Below are 9,396 nucleotides of genomic sequence, written 5' to 3' on the forward strand. Positions count from 1 at the left end.
TTTGTACATTTATATTAAACACAAAATAACATTTATCCTGGGATTGAAAGTATTAACTCCAGGGTAAGAGCTACATTTCTTTTTATTTTTGGTCTTTTAGGTACATTTTAAACGTCGGACAAAAACAGGGGTGAGGGCTTCCCTGGTGGCGCAGCGGTTGAGAGTCCGCCTGCCGATGCAGGGGACACAGGTTCGTGCCCCGGTCCGGGAAGATCCCACATGCCACGGAGTGGCTGGGCCCGTGGGCCATGGCCGCTGAGCCTGCGCGTCCGGAGCCTGTGCTCCGCAGCGGGAGAGGCCGCCACAGTGAGAGGCCCACGTACCGCAAAAACAAAAACAAAACAAAAAACAGGGGTGAATTGCTCTGTAGCAGAGAACTAAAATGAATTGATAAGTGATGAATTGTATCTATTGATATTTAACCTGTTAACATTAAAACTGAAGATATTTTAAAACATTTTAAATATTTCATTAAAAACAGCAATAAAATAAATAATAAAGTTGGTTACATGTCAACATAAATAACATTTAATGAAAAATAGAATTTTCTAGGCAAACAATCTTAAGTGACAAGAGTGGTGCTATATCACAGTTTGAAAATCTAATGTCTGGAGCAATGGCCTCTTGTCTGCTTCTGTGTTAAACCTGTGCTGACACCACGTTTTGATCGAAGCACCAGGAATACCCGGCGTTGCTCACAAATGGAATTAGCAAAGGGAGGGCTATTTCCACAGCCCTGCTGGATAATCTTGGCTCTTCTTTTTTTTTTTTTTTTTTTGTGGTACGCGGGCCTCTCACTGCTGTGGCCTCTCCCATTGCGGAGCGCAGGCTCCGGATGCGCAGGCTCAGCGGCCATGGCCCACAGGCCCAGCCGCTCCGTGGCATGTGGGATCCTCCCGGACCGGGGCACGAACCCGCGTCCCCTGCATCGGCAGGCGGACTCTCAACCACTGCGCCACCAGGGAAGCCCCATGGCTCTTCTTTGATGCTGCCTGGTGGCGGCATTTCCAGAAGGTGAGCTGACCTGGACTCTGGACGTACATGTGCGGCCACAGTGCCAGCCCTCACATCTGTCCCACTCAGCCAGCTCACGCAGGGAAGGCACCATTCCCTCTGCACCATTTCACAGCACCAGGCATGGACTTCTGGGAAAGATTGGTTCAGCGAGTTACACTCGGGGCTTCCAGAGGTCGACACTCCGCATTAAACAATATATGAGAATTGTTTTTGTTAATATCGCCACTGATATCAGAAAACTCCTTGTGGATCGTGTGGCTGGCAGGCTCACAGTGGCAGATACAAGATCTCCAAAATTCTATTTTCTCATGAACGCGCAGGTTGTATCATGAGAATAAACACTGTCAGTTGTGGTCCTTGAATGGACAGACTCACCTCCTCATTTCTGAGAAAATGTCTGCCTGATCCCGAGTCTGCATCATCAGAGCTGTCTGTCTTCTCTCAGCATCCAGGTGTCCACTGAAAAGGAAGCAGCTGGCTTCTGCACATCTCCGGCCACTGCCCACGTGGTTTTCTGCAAGACAGTCTCCATATTTCACTGCACGCACACTTCCCATTTTGACAAAGAAAATCTTAAAAAGACTCACCCTCAAGGGTTGGGATTGATAGCTTTCGTGCTTTACCAAAGGCCTTCTCCAGTCACGCTGCCTTGTGTCCACTGTAAGTGCCAGAGAGAACCCAGAGGCTGCCCGAGCGTCTGGGAGTCACGGCCTTGATTTACACTCCTGGCCCGCAGTGTTCCCACCACTGTTTTTGCGCAGAGTTGTTCCAGGATAAATCATGAGATTCGGGACAGTTACGCAACGCTCGGAACGTTCCTGCGCTGCTTTTGTTGGTTCCGGAGACTTGACACAGGAGAGTTCTTTTGATGCTTAGTTGGTGCTGAGTCCAGACATATCTGTAGAAGGAGGAAGAAACTGAGTGGATCTTTGAAAGCACACAGATTTACACTGTAACCCTGGAATATTCTAGAAAATGGGAAGATTATGCAAGCACACGGTGAGACCCGGCGTGAGTCGGCTGGGGCTTCAACGGCAGAAAATCATCACCTCAAGCTGTGGAGCGTGTCTGAGATGGGGGGGGGGGGCAGGGTGGCCCCTGCAGGTCTGGGAGGGGACCTGCTCCAGTCCTCTCTCCAGCTCCTGGTGGCTGCTGGCCATCGCTGGCGTTCCTCGCCTTGGGTCACCCAGCTCTGCCCTCCATCTTCTCCGGGGTGTGGGTCTGCGTCCAGATGCCCCGCTTTAGAAGGAGGCCTGTCATGTTGGATTAGGGCCTGAGGTAGTGACTTCACCTTAACTCATTACATCTGCAATGACCCTATTTTCAAATCAGGTCACAAAATAAGGTACCTGGCTTTAGGACTTCAAGATCTGAATCTGGAGGGACACAACACACGTCTCAGTGTTTTGGTGCAAAGAGCTCTGCTCCCCGAAATGCCCTGCAGGAATCTCAGGGAACCTCAAGGGTCCACACTCCAAAGCTTAAGAAATCCTGACATCAATAGGCACTTACATTTTCTTATTGTGCTATTACTTCATTATTATTTCTTTTTTTTCTGATGAATTTAAAAAATTAATTTCTAATTAACTGGGTGAAGGTCACGGGTAGCAGTCTTTCATTCTGGTTAACTGGCCTGTTTCGTGACAGTGTCGAGTGGGTGACCCTCCTCCTGCTGAGTTCATCTGTGCTGCTCTTCCGACTGGCAGGGTTTTCCACTACTTTGCTGGGCGCTGCTCAGTGCACAGGGAGATGCAGGAAGTCTGGGCTGTTTATGCTGTGATCAGCAGCTTGACTGACCAAGCTGTTATTTCTATTGTTTTCAGTGATGTTTTGAAAAGCGTCCCTGAGAGGGTTCGGGCTATAGTTCTGGCTCTGCTCCCAGGGAAGAGGCACTGAGGCCATGTCACCATCACTCACGGGGAGAAGTAAATCTGAGCCTTTGCCTTAAACACTCCCCGGAGCGGCCACCAAATGGCTTCTGGGGTCGCTCCTGGCAGCTCGGCCTGGTCACTTCAGTTTCTTTCCGCTCAGACCCCTTCACAGGGCTCCCACACTGTGCCATGCGCCCTTCACGCCCTTCACGCCCAAGTCTGGGCAGCGGTCTTACCCCGGGCAAACGTGTGTGCTTTTCAAGAGCCATTAAATGCCACCCCGACGCTTTCCCAGAGCAGCCGGTTCCCTCCATGGCTGTTTGTAGAGTCCCATGGCCTTGCACACCCCAAGCTCACCCTGGACTCCCAGCACCCGTGGGCACTCCCCAGGGCTCAGCTCCACATGACTTGGAACATTATGGGGAGGGAAGGGCAGGACTCCAGGCAGAGGGACCATGTTCCCTTTAGGGGTCCCATCAACTCACTCACTCAGCATCACCCTCACTCCCACTCCTTCACACGTTGCCAGATTTATAAGGTCCTGACATGCCGGCAAGGCTCACCTAGATGGCCTCTCATGGGTTTCCTGCCTAAAGCCCCCTTTACATTCCAGAAATCGGGAGCTCGGTTGCATCCATACTTACCAGAGCGACGAGGCTGCCCCCAGGCTCCAGATTTCAGCCTCAGCTGCTGCCAGCCTCCGGCCTCAGCCCCCAGCCTCCGATATCCAGCCTTAGCCCCCAGCCTCAGCCCCCAGTCTCAGCCACCAACCCCCAGCTTCAGCCTCCAGCCCCCAGCCTCAGCCTCCGGCCTCAGCCCCCCAGCCTCAGCCTCCGGCCTCAGCCCCCAGCCTTTGCCCTCAGCCCCCAGCCTTCAGCCTCAGCCCCCAGCCTCCAGCCTCAACCCCCAGCCTCTGGCCTCAGCCCCCAGCCCCCAGCCTCCGGCCTCAGCCCCCAGCCCCAGGCTGAAGAGAAGCAGGAATTCCATCTGGGGTCACCTGCAAAAAGCCATTCCACCCCAGCCCCACACTAAGGAGACCACCACCTCCCAGGCAGATTGGGAAGGTCCTGTTTGCGGAACTGCCTCTGATCCCCAGTCCAGTTTTCCATAACCTGAACTACAGCAACGATGATGTCCACGAAGGCTTGTGAAGCCGTAACAGCGAGGTGTGTCGTGCTGTCGATGGTGCTCCTTCCTGGGGTCACAGCACAGAGAGGTGCCGCTGGACCCAACCGCTGGCCTCACTGTCTTGCTTCCCGACGAGAAAGCGGGGTTAGGCAGGAACTGGAAATTATCCCCACTCTGCCTGGCCTGCATGGAGAACATTTCAGAGACGTAAGTGATGAAGCGCGGACATCTAATTTGGCCACCACAGTAAGTTTACCTAAATTCAGTTTGGGTGACCGGTGCCCTCATTTGGAGGAACAAACGTGATCCGAAATGAAAAGAGCAGTGTTGTATGCTCGTGGCTTTCTCTTGGGGGGTTTTCTTCACTTTTAGTTCGCATCAGTCTCTAAAGGAAGATTAATAGAAACTTCTCCCTAAATCTCTTAGCTCTGGTTCTCATTTGACCTTACTTGTAAAATATTTAGCAGGTTTGTAGGTGAACTTTATCTAGAAGAAGGATATACCTTGAGATATTAACAAGTAAAGGAAATGAATTCGTTTGTTCATCTTTAGGGAAAATGAACTGTTCCAGAGCCCGGGATCCCCGTTTGCAGGCCTCTTAGCCTAATCCCAGGCCCTCACACGTCACTGGGTGAAAATCAGCGCTTTGTTTAGGAGCCCAGAAATTGCCCGTCATCACTACCGTTCATCTTCCCCCACCTCACGCCACATCTACCTTTGTGATCAATAGTCCCTGATCACACCTACAGAATATAGTGCAGCACCTGACAGACAGTGGATGCATTCTTCTCAAGGCCCTGGGACTGCGTGCTACGCGAACTCTGTGGGTGGCTGAGCAGACGTCCAGGCACACGCAGGGGCCTTATGTCAAGCAAAAGCCCCATCGCCCTCTGCGGAGTAATGCAGTGTGCAGCCTGCGTTCTTCATAGAGTATTTAAAATTTAATATTCCGAGTCAGGATTGATTTAACTTGAACCAGCTGTCAGCCCAAAGAGCTTTCTTCTACTCCTGGTATTTCAGTACACCCAAAATCACTGTAAACACTTCCACTTAAACTTTTTCTCCATGTTTGTAATATAAATAATTACCCTTGTCCTGCTTTCTTCCTTGGTCATCACAAATCACATTGTATTCAAATTCAGCTTAGTGGAAAAGGAGGTTCATTTTCCAAATCCCATTATTCTGGAATGGAAATGCTTCTGTGCGGATTATTTCAAGACTTCAGAATCAGCAACAAGGGATTTTCCGAAGAATGACTTGGCAGACGTGGCCTCATGAGCCTTTCAATCCTCCGCTGGATAATGTACAGAATAGAGTAAACTTCTCCTCTCTTCTCTCAGAATTCATGTGTTAAAGGGACAGCACACACCACTACATTTCTAGGGGTGAGAACTGACACACCTCTTATCGATGTGTAGGGGATGCAGAGTTTTGTCATCCAGCAAGAAACGCTGCATCATTGATTTCCTGTTTGCTACTAGCGACAGAGTGCAAATATACATATACACACACACACATACATATATATACGTGCATATATATACATGCACATGTATGTATATATATTTGTATGTTTGTGTGTATATAATTTTTAAACTTAAGAAAGTCTTACCTAAAAAATGATTTGAATGTACATTGCCAGCTATTTCAAGGTAATCTATACATCTGACACCATTCATTCATTCACGGAGCATTCATTCCATACATGCACTAACCAGGCTCGAGGACACAAGCCCAGGGACACGCACGTCTCTGCACTTCTGTCCACAGAACACAAATCGCTGGGTGCAGACCCAGTGTATTCAGGGGTTTTACATGCACCTCAGATTCTTAGGAGGATGTCGTGGTGATAACAAAGGAAAATGTGTCACCAGGATGGAGAGGAACCTTAAAATCCCTAGTAGGGTCCAAGACCCTCCCCAGTGCAGGCTTTCTGTGAAGGACGGGAGTGCTGCTTGACTCTGTCTGGAGAGCAGCGAGTGCCTTCCGCCACACTGGAGCCCCCCCTACAAAGTTGGCATCACCTGCGAGGGGTCAGGGGACTGGGCTGATGAAGCTGACTGACAGGCTGGCCGGTGACGGGCAACGGGGAAACAAGCTCTACTCGTGTCTCTCCCATAGTCTGAAACTATTCTGAGAAATGATCAGTTCAAACGAGTACGAAGACCTTCAAACAAGGATGACATTTTGTGTAGGATCTTGGCCCCCAGAAGCAGAGGTGTAAGGTACACGAGGTATCCCTTACTTTCTACTTTTTCCTCTTACGCAGACCCCTCCAGCCACAGATACCGATCGCTGGGTCGGAGGGAGAACGGGACAGCTTTGGAGTTAATTTCTAAGGTGTTCGTCCCATTAGATGCATCACGGGGACCCCCGCAGCACCTCAGGAGACGGGAGAGGAGGCCTGGATCCCTTCCTGGGCGGGAGCGTTAATGACAGCCGTGAGAATCTCAAGTACACCGGCAGATTTCCGTGGCGCTCACTCTCTCAGATTTCGGAAACCTCAGATTCTGGTGGCTGTCTATGCTGCTGCAACGTCTGGAGCACGTGGACTGGAACTCTCTCTGTGTATTAGGAAGCCTGTTACCAAGGCAGGCAAAGAACAAAGGTTAGGGTGTTGAGTACGATTTGGATGAATAATCAAGATTTCAATAAAGTGGTTCCTTCCACTGAAAGATAACGAATGATATTAACTTATATGGTATATTAGTCAGGGTTCTCCCGAGGAACAGAGCCGGTAGGATGGGGGGAGAGACAGAGGTTGCTTTTCCGGGGCTGACTCACTTGACCGTGGGAACTGGCACGTTTGCAGTCTACAGGGCGGTCCCGGGGGCGGGAGGCGGCTCCCAGCACTGCAGGGGGTGGCTGGGGGCGGGTGAGAGCAGCCAGGTTCCAGCTCAGCGAGGCCTAACCTGGGTCCTTGGACACGTCTTTTAACCTCCCCAGGCCTCAGCTTCCCCATTTGAAAAATGAAGGGGTTCCATTAAAAATGTTTCCCACTTCAGCTCTAAGACTTGTATGATTCAAGTAAAGAGGCCATTCTGAGCGAGGTGGTGTTTACTAGAGGAAAGTTGAATTTCTCAGGGGCCTTGAAGCGCAGGGAACCTCTAGGACAGCCGATGTGATGCTTACCTTTGCAAATCACGTCCCCTCGGTGGGTGGGTCAGCTTCTAGCAAAGGAAGGGGCTTGGTCAGGGTGTTAGGATTTCTTCTGCGTCCCAAGAGTCTTTGAAATTTTGAACAGATGATGAGCTATCGTCCACCCTCCCCTGCGGCCTCCACACCCCTGGCCTCGGGCCAGCACAACCCGAGACAGGCCCTGCCACCAGGACTGCGATCCAGGATCCAGCCCTGGCACGATGTTTGGATTCAATGTGAAAAGGACTCAGTTTTGGGGTGTTTCCAGCTCTTGATTGTGCCCTTCAGGGGGATCACACAGTCACTGCCAAGAAGCGGTGGTCACGGCTCTCCCCGGGGTGGGGATGGGGGCAGGACGCCTGCGCACTGCAGGCAATACGTGTAGACGCGCAGTCAGGGGCGGGGCTGGAATCGCGTGGGAGGGGCTGCTCTGGGGAAGACAGATAGTGCGTGTCTTCAGTCAACCTTCTGTTTAAATTCACTCTTGATCGATTGTTATACGAAAAAAGATTCTGTTGCCCACAGCTGAGTCCATTCTACAGGTCTGTAAGTCCTCCCCCGTCACCCATCTTTCATCTCCCCGTGTTCAGAAATTTAATAACCTGCAGATGAGCTGCCCGCATGCAGCCTGCAGGTCAGCGTGTGCAGAGCTTAAAAACGGGGAGATTTCAGGGAAGAATGGGGTCAGCTGTGAGGATTGTAACTGGAGAGAGAAACGTGCATTCTGGGTTTGGAAAAAGAGAGAAACAGAGAGACAGAGAGGGCAATCTCCCCGCCCTTTTCTATCCTTTCCCCTGGAAAGTTTCCCTAATGAAAAGAGAAGAGTGATCTTCCTCAAGACTGAGCCGGCCAGGATTTTGAGGGACAGCTCCGGGCAGGTGCTCATTAGGGAATTGGAATTGTCATCTGTGTGATTTGACCAAGGAATTCTCAAAAGAGGTGGCTCTGTCGGGTGGAGCCCGTGAATGGCCACAGACCTTCTGGACCAGGGTGCGGGGTGTGGCCGGGGCTGGCTATAGGACCCGCGTGTTTCCGCAGAAGGGCTGAGACTTCCTGCAGCCGCCTGGAGGCCTGGGGCCTGCCGTCTGGTGTCCCGGCCTCCGCCTGCCGAGTCCATCTCCACCTTGTCCTCTTCAGGGTCTGCGTGGAGGGGTGTGCCCAGTGTCCTCTGATTTATGCTTCCCATCGGGGCAACAGGACCCAGAGCCCGTCTCGGGGTGACCCCAGCCTGGGTCTCACCTTTAGCTGCGCTTATGGAGTCTTGGTCATTCTCACACTTTTCTCTTTGATGTGGTCAAATTTCTTCCTTATAATTTCTACTCTTTGTAACATTATTTTGAAACACACTTGAATATAGATGTAATGAAGTTACTCTATTTTCTTCTGTAAATTTTAAGCCCCACTTTCCAGGTCTTTCCCTCACAGATGACACAGACAACCATGGTGACACAGGAAAGGAGAGTCACTGGACGTTTCTGTGGACGCCATGCATGACGGAGCCCTGTGGACGCACCGCATGCACAGGGATTGCAAACGCCGTGCGTACATGGACCCGTGCACAGGCTCGCCCACCAGGGCTCAGACGGTTCCCGGGCCTGTGCGTGTGGGGATTGCTTTCTATTTTAAAAATGATCCTTGCGGATTTTCTAAGCACGTTTAAATCCAGCTGCTCTTTAGGGGCCAGGTGCCGAGCACCGGCAGCCCCGCTGGAGACTGGAGACATGTCCGGCAGACCCGCAGGACTGTCCTTGTGTGGACCGTCCACCGCACAGCCCCAGGTCGACGGTGCTCCTTAGATGGAGAACAGGGAGCGTGGAGATCGGGAGGGATGGACGCTGGGGTCGGCCCCTCTGGGACGGCCAGCTGTCTCTCTGGGAAAATGACATGTAATCAGAGGCTTGGGGGAGGGAGTGAGGGAGGGGCTGGACAGGTTCTGGGCAGACACCCGACTGCCAGCAGACCTCGCTTCCTCTGCTCTGCGAGCCTGAGAACAGAGCATCATGCAGCAGGCCTGACTGATCTCATCACAGTCTCTCTGCAAGTGGGTACCATTTTCTGAGCATCTCTATGATGACTGAGGCTGCAGCTCCCTTGCTCCCCCTAAATTCACACACGTCTGTCCTGTCGGGCTCAGCTGGACCTTCCACGTGAATTCCCAGCCTGTAGGAGCCACGCCACACATCACACACGTGAGGGTCTGCGTGACCATCCCTCTTGAGTGTCTCATGGGGACACACCAGCC

Source organism: Grampus griseus (assembly GCF_964374135.1).
Source record: "Grampus griseus genome assembly, chromosome: 13".
Lineage (NCBI taxonomy): Eukaryota > Metazoa > Chordata > Mammalia > Artiodactyla > Delphinidae > Grampus > Grampus griseus.